The following is a 16,462-nucleotide window of genomic DNA, read 5'->3' on the forward strand; positions in this document are numbered from 1 at the left end:
ACGCGAACCAGCCAAAGGAAGTGAAGTAGGGGGCCAAGTGTCAATAGTTTGATTGCACCTCTTTAGATATCATCACAATTTCAACCGTAGTAAAACCAAGGGTACGTTGCGGTAATCCATACATGAGTGGATCATAAACCACAACGCCACAATTAAAAAGAGACTATACCCAAGAGAAAGCGTTAAACCATCTAATGCTATGCTCCGTTCCTTAGTGTCTATATACATGCAACATACACACATATATACATATACACATGCATACATATCTATACGTAGATATGTACATATACACACATTCTCTCTCTCTCTCTCTCTCTCTCTGTCTAATCTTCATCTCTCTTTTTAACCTTTACCTCTCTCTCGCTCTCTCTTCTCTCTCTATATCTCTCTTTCTCTTCTTTTTATTTTCCAAACCTGCTTTCTTTCTCTCTACTCTCTATACTCTAAACCTACTTTTTATTTCTTCCTATATTTTGGATTTCCTATCTCTACTCTCTCTCTCTCTCTCTCTCTCTCTCTAATAGATATCTCTATTTATACTTTTATTTTCTCTCTCTTTTTAATTTCCTTCTCTTTCTCTCTCTTTACCACTCTACTCTTTTTCTTTATCTCTTTTTTTATTCTATTCTTTCATTCTTTTATTTACATTTCTATTTTCTACTTAACACTTCATTAGTCTTTTTTATCTTTTTTTTAAACACAATCTCTTTCTTTAATCTTTATTCAAGTTTCAAGTAAGCTCAATCTACAAGCAAGTTGACTTACAAACAAAGTGCGTTTTCTACAACAAATGTCGTACGTTTAATCTACTCTACCAATCGATTTACAAGAAAAAACCCTAAACCCTACATCTAATCTACTCCTACAAGCAAATGGAAGAGGTATGTGCGTCCCTATTTTTCTTCTTTTTTTAATCTTTTTTGTTTTTTGTGGTATAATACAATAGGGAAAGAGAGGAATCTTACCATACACCGAGCAAGCTTTACTGAGCAAATGGCAAAACCGAGTGAGACCCACCACAAAGACTGAACACTTGAAGCCACTAAACACCAGTTTTAGACAAGATTTCCTTCCCTCTGTCTATGCTAAGGGTGTAGATCTATGGTTGTAACACATTACATGCCTTATAGGTGTCTAATAGGTTCATTGTTCTAATGGGATGCTTTTTGCCTCCTTTTTGCTTGGCACAACGTTATCCTTATGTTGTCAGCAAGAGAAAATGGTGACATGTAGTGTGGTGTGGTGCACACACACACACACAAGCCTTGCTCAACATTGTTGATATTTAGAACACTTGATGTGTAGTCTACGTCCTCAAGTCGGAAGGACATTATGCAAAGCCATGGTTCTTCGATGCTTTAAGGTGAAAATTCAAATTTAGTTCACTAGTGTGTCTTTTAAACTCTACAAGCCTAAATGAGGTTCGTTCCTCTCTCTCTCTCTCTTTCTCTCTCTCTCACACACACACACGCACACACACACATAAGAGATCTTGTGTTCAACTCTCCTCATTGGATAGATCTTTAAGGTCTCTTCAGATAGTTTCCTACAACGTTAAAATTCTCTTCTTCTTCTCTCTCTCTCTCCTTTAAAAAAAAAAAAAAAAGTAAATTCTCTCTCTCTCTCTCTCTCGTAACCAAAGAGTAGATAATTTCAAAATCCAGTAGATTACGGGTAACAAAAAGAAGTGACTTTTGAGCAAGGTCTTCATAAGAGGATTAATATTTAAGCAAGAAAATTTTGCGCCTTATTATCCATATATACTATGTAGTTGAGCAAGAAAAATATGTGCCTTATTATCCATGTCTACTATGTAGTTGTAGCTGGTCGGCCTTAAATTGGTAGCCGTAATCGTAGGTTTTGATGCCGCACTTATGACATTTGCGAGCCCGCAGCTTGTTGAAGGCGTCGATCATCTGAGGTCGCACAGATTACTAAAGTCCTTGGCACCGCCCGTGAAGTAGAGATTGCCAGGCTGAATGGCTTGGCGCATGGAATCGCACTGACTCTATGCCACCCCACGGCATAACGTGGACCCTACACAAGAGTAGGAGACCTGCATGACCTTGACCACAGCTCCGATCATCAACAACAACATAGCTGTAAGCCCTACCTGTGCTCCCTCACCATGATAGAGAAACATTTTTCCGTCTATTGTGTAGTCGTGTCCCTCCCTCTCTCTCTCTCTCTCTCTCTCTCTCCCCCCTAGAAGTAATGCTTGTGCGCATTCGAGCGCATGCCTCTCTCTCTCTCTCTCTCTCTCTCTCTCTCTCTCTCTCTCTCTCTCTCTCGGGATGTAGAAATATCTTTATAGGTTAGAGGTTTTGGAGGGCATGAAGTCCATACTCCCAAAAGGGATTGTTTTGTCAACAAGCCTAGGTGACGTACATGCTGGGCCAGATCTTGCATGGGTGGCACAAAGTCAGTGGTTGACAGTGGTGGTCAAGGGCTGCTAGTCAGTGTGGGTGTCAATATAAAGCAGTGGTAAGAGTAGGCAACGATTGCCACAGGTAGAAGGAGCCGCTCACCGGGTGGAATCCCCCAATCTTGGCATTACAACTAGGGTTGAGCCACTTGAGGGGACGGAGCACAATGTCGACTGGGTCAATGGACCATGATCATCAACTGCCTTCCGGATTGTCCCATCTATGTTTTCTGCAAACCCTACTTTTCTAGGGCTTTATAAAGTTGGGTTTCCCAATTCTGCTTTGACGTGAACAATAGGCCAATGGGAGAGAACGTTGCGCCATGTAGGTTTTACGATGCTAGATCTTTGAAGGTGATTAGTGAGGACACTCTTAAAGGAAAAGGGTGCTCATAATGAATCTCATGAACAACGCATTTTGAAAATTAAAAATGTTATGTTGTCATTTTCCTTTGACATCGCTTCCAGTATATACACCCACTGGTTGCAAAGCTACGAACATGTTGCGGAGGAGATCCTTGTTGTGAGTTGTAGTAATAGAGTTTCTAGATGCACTAGCCTCCAAGTCTTGAGTCCTTTTTGGTATTTCTTTCTGTGCTCACAAGCTGGACATTAGGTTGCTTTTATAGCTACCCCTTTGGATAAGACTACATTTGTGATGAGCCATGGGCCAACTTTTGGATGTGGTTTTAATAACTTACCGTTACGTTGGAGTTGGTGAGCATGCAAATGGAACCTCTATCTCCATGTCAAGGCTCCTTCACCACACTAATCATCTCACTCTACAAGCCTCGGCATTTTATTCCTACCTTTGATAAGCCAATTTGTGTATGTTACCTTCAGTACTTACTACATTTTATTAGCCTAGATAACTTAAGCAAGTACACATTTTATGTCAAGTTTTTGACAAGATTCGCTCAAAAACATGTCTCGCTCGGTTTTGTTCGCTCGAGATATGTAACTCCCCAAAGGGAGGGGGTTATGTGCTTACTTTGACTTGTAGGTTAGGTTGCCGATTAGGTTGAGCGTCTTATGTCATTCGCGGTAAGCCCTTCTCCAAGAAAGCCTTTCTCCTTCATGTGTGTGTGTGTGTGTGTGTGTGTGTGAGAGAGAGAGAGAGAGAGAGAGAGCGAGAGAGCATGCAAGTGTGATGGCGAAGGAAGGTTGAGAGCATAGTATGTTGCAAAAACGTGGCATACTCTACTTTGCCTTTCTTTATTAGGTGCCAGATATTACTGCAATAGTTGTCGCGCTTATTATTGCGACTACTACATCATTATATTTTTTAAACGGTTGGAAAAGTATCCAAGGTAGCATGAGGGTACAAACCACCTCCCTCTACCCTTAGATTGCATGATAACTTATATGTAGCCTTTTTAATTTTTCAACACATATCTTTTTTAGATTGATTCTTTAATTACTTTTATACTAGTCACTATTGAAAAATTAGCCCCTCTACTCTAGTAACTATTCTAACTATAGAGCATATGTACTTTTTTTAATTTTAATGTTTTTTTTAAAAATAAATCATTTGCTATCATAGGGATTTTAAAAGTAGTTCTAATTGTGATTTTTAATTTATTGTAGTGTTTTGAACTAATCTTCACATCTTTATGCGTGTGTAGGACGATTGGGATGATCGTGGCTCTCCGAACATCTCCAAACATGATTAATGGCTAAAGGACAAACTCCTTTGTCCTTGTGTCAAGTGAAGGGAAATCCCTCGCTTGAGGCGCATTGCTTTGGAGCATGTGAAGAACGAACGGCTTTGGCATCCTTGAAAAAGCGCACGAGTAGATGAGAGTGCAGTCCCCCCCTCGCTTGAGGATGCCTCCCACTGGCTATGTTCAGTGGTGGTGCTCTGACACGCAAGGTTGAAAGAAAGCGATAAGAGCGATTGGGTGAAGGCATGGTGCATGGTGACCCTCCCAGTAGCTCTACTTCGATAGCTCCTCCACACATGTCTTAGGGACACTTTGAGCTTGAGGATGAGCACATGTTCAACATAATGGATGAGTTATTGACTCATGAAGGCAACATGTACGAGGAAGATTGTAGACCATACACTCAACGAAAACATAAATGGAGAACAGGTTGTTGCCGAGTGCTAGAACACCTCTTTACGAGAGTGCACAGTATTCAGTGCTCCGAGGCATCTCGTTGGAAGTCCTCAACTTGCAAGAAAAATTTGGTTGGAGCAATTCAAGTGTAGATGCAATCCTTGGGTAAGTTCTATCGATGTCTTTTAATACATGGAAGTCCCTTCATGACGTAGGCTTGAATTTTGTACTAATAATATTTTTTTGTTGTAATTTGATGGGAAAAATGCTACCTAAAGATCACATGTGCCTCCAGATTTCTCATGAGCTAGATCGTATGTCACGGCACTTGGCATGAAGCATGAGAGCATCCATGTGTGCGTCAATGATTGCATACTATACCGCAATGAGCACGCACATGCTACTTCATGTCCTATGTGTGGGGAAGCACGCTATAAGATCGGAGTGAGCAGGCCGTACCTACCCCGCAAGGTATTGAGACATTTTTCACTAATCCCTCGCATTCAACACATGTTTAAAAGCAGGTCTACAGTGGAGCTTCTCACATGGCATGCCAACGACCGCTCAAACGATAGAATGATGCGTCCCTTCCGATTCACCTACATGCAAGCACATACCTAAGGTCAAAGGACTTTTACACTAACTATTGGAGGTCTTCAATGAAGCTAACCCTACTGTCTTATGATCCATTGGTTAGCCTTTCTCTTTGATAGACCATCTCTCATTTGGGCCCCTTTACCATTGGCTCCGTGTTGAGATAGATCTATAAGCACATGTCTATATCTTAACCCTTGGTCTTGTTTATTCTCCCGCATTAAGTGATCAGTTTAATATGAGAAAATCATTTGGGTTGGTTAGATATTAAATTTTATGACAGTGCAACAGCTTGAGAGCACTTGTACCAGAAGGAGATGAGAAGTGATTGTGTGTCAATCATGTACTTGGTCATCAAATCGTCCAGTGCAACCTCGCAATGTATGCCGTCCACCTCTTTAACATACCACCCTCTATCAAGAAACTTGTCACAGAAGCAAGTGTCTAGAGATTTACCTACTAGCATTATCTTTGCAACATGTATGTGGCAGGTGCATGTGAAATAGTTCTACAAATAAACTTATAGGATAGAAATTAGCAATCTTTACCAATTTTGTGGGTACAAAATTTTGTAGGGACCTCTGCACATCCCTAAACAACTTGCTTCAGAGAGGTTCACACACTGTGGTGTCCAAGATTGGCCAGTCAATACAGCTCCAATTGGTAGGGAGAGGGAGTTTAACCAAAGTACCTTTTTTATTTCTCTGGTTGAGCTGGTAGAAGTGCTCGTAGAAGAAAATGCCCTGATGGAGTGGGATCGTGCTAGCTAGGGTGGATGAAAGAGGAACATCATGCACACAAGTGAGTGTATGTTGGCTAGATTATCACTCAAGTGAATTAGGTTCCAAGATCAATTAACTTGGACTCATAAACACGATCTTTGAGTTGTTGCTAAGCCATCACTAGCTCACCACAAACAAGAGATATGTAATGCAAAATACGCTTGGTTTATTCATTCATGAAATGATATTTAAGTAGCTCTACACCCTTGGACCAATACATGTGGGATAATTTCACCTCTTCTCTCCTTGACTCACACTCTGGTGACTCTTGGACAAAGCTCACACCTAACAATCCTCGGCTTGAGGTTTGGACTAGGAAGAAACTAAAGAAAGTGACATCTCTGGCACACTCCAATCCAGGAGCAAAAAGAACATCTCCAATCCAGGAGACCATCCCGAAAGCAAGAGACATACTATCTCTAATCCAACAGACACTCAAAACATCCCCTCAAACAGATGTATAAAACTGAGACCAAGCTAGTCCAAGCTATCTCCAAACAAATACAACTGAAGAGGAAAGACAAAACAAAAAATCTAGAGAATGTCGTCATAGACTAGAAGGCTATTGTTGCCTTCTTCTTCATCTTCGTCTTTGCCTTCTTTTGCCAAATAGACTTTGGGCCTTGCATTTTTGTTGGTGCTACCCCTGTCCTTTTTGAAACACTTGGAAGGAAGGTGACCTTTCTTTCCGCAGATGCTACAAGTCTTCGATGCTAGATAGTCCTTTGCTATGTGCCCTTATTTGACACACTTGAAACACGTTTTGTTACTAGACCTAACTGCAAAATATCCTCCCCCTGAAGTAGCATTGCTTCCTTGCTTCTTCTCCTCTGGCATTAAAGAGTAGATTACATCTTGGAAATCTGGTCTTGGATACTTCTCCTCAATGATGGTCATTTTTTGTCAAAGCTAAGTGGTAGAGAATCTTCAAACTATAAATGGTAACTAGAGAGGAGAATGAAAATAACATACCAAAAATCTCTCCAAGCCCAGAATAGTTGTGCATAGTCCACATAAGGATTCCCCTCACAATGGCTTCTCTCCTCTCCTTTGCAAGTGAGACATATACAATGGGATGCCTCTCCACCATAACTCCTCCAAGTCCTCAATGAGGGGCTTGAGGTAGAAATCAATATTCGCCATCTTGTACTTCCTTGGAACAAGCAAGGAACGAAGTATATTTCCCTTCTTGGTTGTCTCACATGGTGGAATATTTTAGTTGATGATCACCATAGGCTAAGTGCTCCATGAACTGAACTTGGTGCCAAAGAGATTGACACCGTCGCTTGCCACCCCAAGCCTCAAGTGTCAAGGCTCTAGTGGAAATTTTGGCCACTGAGTCTCTATAGCTAGGGCTGAGCTTGAGGTGAACCCGGCCCAAGCTTAAGGTGCTTGAGGTGCTTGTCGTGCTTGATGACTAAGGTGCTTGATGATTGAGATTCTTGAGGTGCTAAGGTGCTTGATGATTGAGATTCTTGAGGTGCTTGTCATGCTTGAGATGCTAGGCTATACTTGAGGTGAGAACCCAGTCCAAGCTTCAAGTGCTTAAGGACCAAGCTTGTCGTGGGAACTGAGCTTGAGGTGTCAAAAAGTCAAGATTCAATCCCTACCAAGAGGGGGCGAGCCCTACAAGAGGGTGGATGAGAGAGAACACCCACACACTTACACAAGGTATGTTTGGTACAAAGAAAGAAAAAGGGACACTTGTCAAGTTTCTCCTCATGTTTCTCTCATGGTGTGCTTGAAGCCTATTGGTTGGCCACCCAAGGAGTCCAATGATAATTTAGGAGATTTGATTAATTTTCTTTGCATTTATCAAGTCATCTCTCTCAAAGGGGAAAGGGGGACACTTGTCCCAAGGCTACCCTTGTTGCTTGTAATGCCTCCTGCTTGTGATTGGCTAGGCCTGGAGGGTTCCAATGCTTAAGCTTATCATCTTCTCTATCTTCATTACTATACTATTATGTATGCTAGCAAGAAGAGTTATGATAAGTGAGGAGCTAATTCTTTCTCTTATGAAATGTTTCTTCTTCCTCTTCCCTACCCTCATTCCCTGCTAGCTCTCTCCACCTTTGAAGGTGTTTGAGGTCTTGGGACTGAGGCTTGTTATAGTTAAAGATTTCTTCAAAGTTTATGTTATGCTTGTGATACATGAAGCTTTACATTTACATTGCATCACCTAGGTCACAAGGAACACAAATATTGTATTGTAACAAGTCTCTCTTAATGGGAGAAATCATAATACAAATGCCTATTGGAGGGGGGACCGGCTCCACATAAATCCGGTCCTCAATTGTTGTCATGTTCTCTAAATTCTCTCTCTTGCAAAGTATTGTTCATGCCAAGCTAACTAATTGCTATGATTATGTTGCTATCTTCAACTATGTTCACCCGCTATGCTCACAAAGTAATTTCTCAAAAGTACTCTCATTAATTTTCGCTACTCTCGAGTTAAATAGGCCAATTCCATTACATTGGTATTAGAGCCTTTGAAAACTCTACGAGTTTCCATCATGAAGCAATTCCTTGCAAGCGATGCAAAGGACAAAGAGCTTACCGAATGTCGCAGCTTGAAGCTTCTCTCTCATGAGTCTATCCACAAGTATGTAGACAAGTTTTGGGATTTACATCTCAAGGAAACTGTCTTTCAAAAGATAGACTTTGCCGAGCAAAGGAAACAATTTTGTGCGGGATTACCTGAAGAAATGGCCGAATACATCAACTCTCAACGGCCTGGTTCTATTGGTGAAGTAATCCATCACACCATGGTTGCTTCACGCATCAATTTCCATCAAGGGCCTAGACGGAATGTCAAGCCCATGGAAAACAAAGACAAAAATGATGTAAAGGGGAAAACCAATGCTCAAAATTCTTCCCAAGGCACTTCCAACAACAACAACAATCGGTCCAAGGAGAAGGGAGTTTGCATAGGCAAAAACAAACTCTCTCCTGAAGAGCTTGAAGCTTTTCGCAAGGACCATAAGTGTTTCAAGTGTGGGAAGCAAGGACATGGCTATCGTTCTTGCCCCAAAAAGAATGCTTGCAGTGAGACTCCTAGGGTTTCCACCCGGCATCGAAGCTCTAAAAGGGGATGCTCATTGCAAAGGATTATCACTTTCCTATGCTTGGGGAAAGGTAAGAGAGCATGATGTCTTCATCTTGTTTGACCCTGGATCTACTCACAACTTCATATCAATGGAGTTGGCCACCAAGTTGGGCATTCAAGCTTTCAAGATGGGAGATATGGTAATGGCTGACACAACTTTTAAGGGACAGCAAGCCTCCGTTACTCCCTTGATTGGGAAGTTAAGGCTTCATGTCCAAAGCTATGTTGACAAAGAAGACTTTTTCATCTCTCCTCTCCAACATGAGGATGCTATCCTAGGGGCGCCATGGTTTGATCGCATGGCTACCAACATGAAGTTCCTTGAAAGGAGAATCTACTTCACCTACAAGTGAAAGAACATGTATATAGATGCTAGTGAGCGTGGTTACACCATTTCACTTGTAAATCCTCCTCCTTTTGATAAATCAATGAAAAGCTCATTTTTTGCGTACATGATTTTTGTCAAAGAGTCTCTAAAAGATCCTAATGTTTCATCAAATCTAGATGGTAGGAATCAAGAAGAGTTAGACTTGTTTAATTTTCTAAAAGGATTCCAAGATGTGTTCATCGATGATATCCCTATGGACTTACCTCCAAAACGAGGGGATGATGACCATCGCATTGAGCTCCTTCTAGGAAGCTCATCACCTAGCAAGCATCCTTATCGAGTCTCACAAGCTAAACAAGAAGAGATCATGAGGCAAGTATAGGAATTGGTAGACAAAGGGATGGTGAGGCCTAGTTCCTCTCCCTTTTGTTCTCTAGTCCTTAGTGCGAAAAAAGATGGTACATACCGTATGTGTGTGGGGGGTTTCCAATCAATGAGCAAAGAAAACCGAGCAAAGCTAATTTCCGAGCAAATATGAGAATCACCCTTGACAAATTGATGCAAGCGCAAGCTATATTGAAGAAAATAATCATGGCTTGTTGGATACCACCACCCAACAACTCAACTCAAAAGGCAATTACCCAACACCTATTAAAGCGTATGACACCTTTAAATAAGTCACTTCTGTAAGTCACATATTTTGTCGAAGAGTTCCTATCAAATTGTTGTTCCTTACCATACATGCTTGAGTTGTCACATTGTGGTGGCATCTCAAAAGCAATATATCCATCATATTGCAATGGAAGCTCACAAACATGCTTTATTTCTTGAGCTTGACTAAGCGCGATGGTAATGTTGGTATGCAATGGTAGGCATCTAATGATATCAACTGGTATTCCTACAATGGGAATAAAGAGAGATAGGTTTTTCTCTCTTTTCCTAGATTTACTTCTGGAATTGAGCCAACATAGCGACAAAGATGAGCACAGTGAACACTCCAATGCAGATATCAATCATTACCCAAAGCTTGACGTGATAGCTGTGTCCAATAGAAAACCGTTGCAACAATTAGCTGGAGAGAGAGAGAGAGAGAGAGAGAGAGAGAGAGAGAGATATTAGAGAGGTTTCCACATCACATCATGCTTCCTTGTGATGATGGTGTTGTAGTTGCCACTATTATAGGTGCGATATTCTCATACCCATGTCAACATCATCCTTCATCCCCCCATCTCGGGGACTGAAAATGGCCATCCCTGTGATATATCATTACCTATGTGTTGCCCCAGTCGTGAAGACAGTCGTATTACTATTTGGAAACAGGAAAGTGCTGGAGCGGTTGGATCCATGTAAGGATCATGCCAAAGCTCTCGCTCGGATCCCATTGTAAACGATCAAGTGGACGATCAAGTGGGAAAGCTCCGTAAACCCGCAAGAGCCACTTCAATTCAATCTCTGCAAGATTTGGGTCTATGTGCCACCTTTGCAAAGCAGCTACTATTACCCGAATCTTTGGAATTAGATGCACCTAGCTACCAAAGGGAAGCCTACCCTCATCCTACACCTCAGGGTAAAGACAGGGGCCGTCCTCAATGCAAGCTCTTGTGAGAGCTCCATCTGTATCCTCGTGCATAATATACCCTCCTCAAAAGTGGCTAAGGCGCTCGAGCTAGGCGCCCTCCTCGCGCAAACCCTTCCAGACTCCAAAACTACGAGCTGAGCCAGCGACCATGGGGCCCCAAGCCAAACGTGGACGAGAACACAGCATATGACCGTGCTCTGTACACACTGCAGGGCTGAAAATAAGGGGATGTCTGGCTCTACAAGAGGCATGTCTCTAAGATAGGCCATCGAAGGAGCTCCAAGGCTTGGACAAACTTGAGAGCAAAATGGTCTTTCTAACCCCAACTCGACCCTGATCTCCAGCTCTAACCACTGCGTAGTCAGCACGATCAGAGAGAGAGAGAGAGAGAGAGAGAGAGAGAGAGAGAGACCTTCACAGCGCTTGCGACACACAAAAAGAGAGGGAAATGCGTCCAGGGTGGTGACCTCTTGCAGTGATTTGCCTCTGCAGGCTTTATCCGACTGTTCACTGTGGTTGCGAAGTTATCCTTGATTTCTTGCCCTAGATCCTCCTTCCCGCCATCACACAGCAAAGCCACCAACGCGTTACCTGCGTAGATGTTGGTATGCTGCCATGTTCTACCTGCTCCACCTGCTACAATAGCGTGCAACTTGCAGCATAGCTCCTCCAGTCTGCTCAGTCCTTTGCCTATCTCCAATCCCACAGTCCCTGCCATTCTTGGAAGGATGAGCTCTTGAAGGGCGACGCATGTGCCTCGAAGGCCCTCGAGCAGCGTCGGCCGGATCGGCTCTAGAAGAAGCTCAACCAGCGTATCCACCACTGTGCTACTCGTAGCAGGGTCTTAGCTTCTAGCTGTAGCACGATGGTCACATACAACAGGTTTTGGATATATATCGGCTAGCTTGCGCTCGTGGCAAAGCATCCAGAGCCGGTTGCCAGTCAACTGCAACCTTGACTGGCAACCGGTTGGAAACAGTTGACTAAAAGGTCAACGTGCTCTTCACACGCACTCTTCGAACTCCCGACCTCACCCTCCAGGTGCTCTCGCTTTGCCACCATGCTACGTACGTGTGCTTGCGTGATTCTTGGAGCCTTGTCCTCATAGTGCTACACTACCTGCTGCGCCCCCAAAAAGTGCAATGACTTGCTGCGTCGGTCATGTCCACGCACACGTCGACAAGCTAGCCGATATTTAACCACAGCCCATACAACAGGCCCTACCTGGCAGGCCTTCACGATAGCACTACCCACAAACTGTCAAGCCTCGCCACACAGCTATGTCGGGTGATCAGGTGAGGCGGCTGACTTGACTCTCCTGTGAGAGAGAGAGAGAGAGAGAGAGAGAGAGAGAGAGAGAGAGAGAGAGAACCTTACGTCACTCACTCCCCACACTGATAACTTGCCTTAGCCTGCACTCCCTATGAAGACCCTACGCACAAACCTCAACAGGACAAGCTCTGTCGTGGCTCCATCTGGCTCGCTCTCTCAATAGTCTTTGCCCATGCGAAACATATAAGAACCTGTCCGCGCTGGCGCGGACTGGTTCAGCCATGTATCCTCTTGATAATGGGTTGCGCCTCTACCTGCCATGCCAACTCTCATCACGTCTCTCTCGCTTGCATAGATATCCCATAGCAGGTTACAGTCTGCAGGAGGTTGAGAGCCAAGAAGTCTCTCTCTCTCTCTCTCTCTCTCTCTCTCTCTCTCTCTCTCTCTCTCTCTCTCCCGAAAACTTAAAAAGAAGCTGCTGAAACCAGTCCGCGCCGGCGTGGACTGGTTTCAACAGTTTTTTTTTTGGGGAAATTACCAAAATACCCCTCTAATTTGAGGAAATTCCCAAAATACCCCTCAAATTTCAAAAATTCCCAAAATGCCCCTGATATTTTGTCATAAATTCCCAAAATGCCCTTCAAATTTTCCAAAATTCCCAAAATACCCCTGGTTGTGAGACTAAATTTCTCGAAAAATAATTTTTTCTGTAGGTCTTCACAAGAAGAGTGATTGTCTATCGTACAAGATGCTAAAACTACAATTTGAGTTGGTTACGTAGGCTTTGGAGATGAATTGCTTCATTATTTTTAGACATAATTGCCTTTTTTGCGATCGTAACTAGTGACAAATTACATGCTGAGCACTCAAAAACGGATCTCAATTGTCAAAACGAATGAAGATTAGAAAATCTTGAACATTCCAACCAAAATAGATACAAGGGTATTTTGGGAATTTTTGAAATTTGAGGGGTATTTTGGGAATTTCCTCAAATTAGAGGGGTATTTTGGTAATTTCCCCCTTTTTTTAAAGTTTTCGGGAGAGAGAGAGAGAGAGAGAGAGAGAGAGAGAGAGAGAGAGAGAGAGAGAGAGAGAGAGGTGAAGAGAGAGGAAAGCAAAGTAAGTCACAAAGAGAGTGAGGTTGGCAGTGCTCTGTGCCACATAGTGCGTGTGTGTTCGCGAGGGCAAAGTAAGAATAGAGAGTTATCATGGAAGGCAACACAAGCAGCAGCTCCAGGGTGGTGGCGGCACTAGTGGTGGTGATGGTGATTGCGGGCATTCTTGCCGAGAAGGAGGAGGCGGCAATCTCGTGCGGAACAGTGCGAAGCAAGCTATTTCCATGTGCAGCTACCTTACAGGAACCACATCGGCGCCCTCATCGACATCGACGTGCTGCGACGGGGTGAAGTCACTGTACTCCCTCACTAAGGGGGTGTACTCCCTCACTAAGGGGGTGAGGGTGGACCATGTCACCGCCTGCAGCGGCTACATCAAGCAGTTGTCCGCATCTTTGGGCTCTGTGCTCAAGAGCTCCAGTGTGTCCACCCTTCCTGGCCTATGCGGTGTCAATCTCGGCTATGCGATCAGCACCTCCACCAACTGTGCCACGGTTCCTTGAATGAATAGCCCTTGAGAGTAACGACGCCATCCTATAACGCCCAGGTGGCCCAACATTATATTATAACGCCTACTTATGCCAATCCCTGCCCTCCATGATGAGTACATTAGCCCCCCAGCTATCATGATATTGGCCCCCTACCAACCAAGCTACAAACAGGGTGTCAGCAACTAGCTTTGCTCCCCTCTGCCTACTCTTATACTACTATACTTGCTTTTTGGTGTATAAAATCCACCCACTTATTTCAAGTTCAAAAGAGAGAGAGAGAGAGAGAGAGAGAGAGAGAGAGAGATAGAGAGAGAGACGCTTCTCAACTCACCGAGTCACCTACAGAGTCTAGACAAAAGTGAGAGAGAGGGATAGCGAGAGAAAAAAAAAACTACTAAAATAATCTGCGCCGGCGCGGACTGTTTTTAATAGTTTTTTAGAGAGAGAGAGAGAGAGAGAGAGAGAGAGAGAGAGAGAGAGAGAGAGAGAGAGAGACTTGTGGAGCTTGCAATGGCTATCGATATTTCAAAGAACATGGTAGAGCTCAAAGCTCCGCTTGACCAAGCTACGCGACGTTGTCCGCGACCTCATGTGTGCAGAGTCTTATATCCTCTGAGATATAGACATTAGAAATGGTAGCAGCCTTGTCTACGCAATATCAAGGGAAGGCCACATTACTCCATACCTCAAAAAGTCAAAGATCATCAACTCATTATAAAGCTTGTCTAGTTTTAGCTGGGATCAAGATGTTGAAAAGTAAAAAATCTAGATATCTCTCTTAAAGGGGGCCTCCAAGGAGAAAATTGACGTGGATGTGGATTTTAAGGCAAGATCCTTGGAGTTGAAGGTCCATGATATTGATGGCAAGAACTATCGCCTAGGTGATTATCATCTGGGTGTGTTGTGTCTGTGTAAACCTATCGTACCTAAGACATGTAGTGTCATTGTTAGGCCTACTCGGATTTACATTATTTTGAAGAAGCGGGAGAAGGGCACCTAGCAATATCTTCATGGGAATGAAGACAAGTTAGAGATGTGGAGTGATGATAAAGAACCCATGTCTGGGCTCATGCAAATAATGAGGAATTTTTTACTTTGTTGCAACTTTGTACTATAGAAAGCCGAGAGCTTCATGGTAGGATAGGTGGTTTGGGGTCATGGTTAGAGTCCATGGTAGTTCTAACTTCTTTTGGAGACATCACTAATGGTATAAGGTTTTATATTCTGGTATGGAAGTAGATCCATCCACTTGATTGGTCTAGAGAGTTGGCATCAATGTTCCCAGGGAAAATCATACAAATTTCCCTTTATGGTATGTTCAAACCTAGGAAAGTTTTCCCACTAATCATCACTTTTTACAGTTTAACTCTATTTTTATGAATTCTCCAAGCGGATTTCTCCCTCATCATCTATTTTGATTTTTCAACATCCAGTGCTCACCCAAAACATTTGTGAGAGAAACTAGTGATAAAATCAGCTCAAGGCTAAGCTGAGGTACACTTTTCTGGAACATTGATTGGCATGGTAGCGGCATCAAACATCCATTTTTTGGTAGAGAGAGAGAGGTTTCTCAAATCACATATAGACATGAGCAAGAGAGAGAGAGAGAGAGAGAGAGTCGGCATGATAGCGGCATCAAACCTCCAAAAACTTAAAAAAAAGCCCAAAAAACTCAAATAAAATATTTTGTGACTGCAATATTGATAGAATGCCACATGAGATGCTGCTTATAACAAAGCTCAATGTTTGTGAGAAAGTAGCTCGGTTTTTTCTTTGCTCGAGAATGTTCACTCGCCGTTTCGTAAGACTCTGTGTGTGGACTATCGAGCACTATATCATATCACTATCAAAAACAGATTTCCCGTGCCTCGGGTAGAAGATCTGTTTGATAAGCTACAAGGCTCTACCTACTTCAGAAGGATTGACCTTAAGAGTGGCTATCATCAAATAAGGATAGTGGATGAACATATCTTAAAGACCGCGTTTTGCACAACGTTTGGTCTTTATGAATATCTAGTCAAGCTTTTTGGCTTGACTAATGCACCAGCTATCTTCAATCATTTAATGGAGAAAATTTTTAGACCGTACCGCAAATTCATTGGAGTGTTCTTTGATAGTATCATCATCTACTCCAAGTCTTTAGAGGAACATAAGCAACATCTCCAAGTGATTTTTCAAGCATTGAGGGAGAATAAGCTTTTTCTCAACCAAAAGAAAAGCGAATTTTTTCTTCAAGAGATTCAATAACTAGGTCATATTATCTCTCAAGATGGTATCCGTATGGATCCATCCAAGTTAAAAGTAAAAAAAACATGGCCTAACCCAAGGAATCTACACTAGCTAAGAAGCTTTATTGGTATGTGTGCATATTATAGACGCTTCATAGCAAAATTCTCTCAAGTAGCAGGACCATTACAACCTCATCTCTGTTGAAAACATTCCAAGCACATGCATAGAAACCCGCCAGTACATCTACCCCTCCAGTAGACACTGCCAAAGAGCAAACCCGTGCACCTACAGAGCACAAGGAGGAAGCTGGTAGGAATAGACCTCAGACAACCAGTGTCGTTTCATTCCAAACTAGTGCCAAACAAAATGATTGAGAAAACCAGGCATCGGGCATTACTACAGAGCAAGCTCAAGACGCAGACCAGACACAACTACCCTTAGTCAAACTGGACAGGTCACAACACCTCCAAAGGCAATC

The 16,462-nt window shown here is 42.9% G+C and overlaps 1 pseudogene; it reads left to right on the top strand.

Annotated features, from left to right (window-relative positions):
- The first annotated feature begins 14,265 nt into the window (after nt 1-14,265).
- Nucleotides 14,266-14,872, top strand: LOC147424087 (uncharacterized; annotated as a pseudogene).
- The last annotated feature ends 1,590 nt before the right edge of the window (nt 14,873-16,462 follow it).

This window comes from Adiantum capillus-veneris, chromosome 26, assembly GCF_014529385.1.
Source record: "Adiantum capillus-veneris isolate H3 chromosome 26, ASM1452938v2, whole genome shotgun sequence".
In the NCBI taxonomy this organism is placed as follows: domain Eukaryota; kingdom Viridiplantae; phylum Streptophyta; class Polypodiopsida; order Polypodiales; family Pteridaceae; genus Adiantum; species Adiantum capillus-veneris.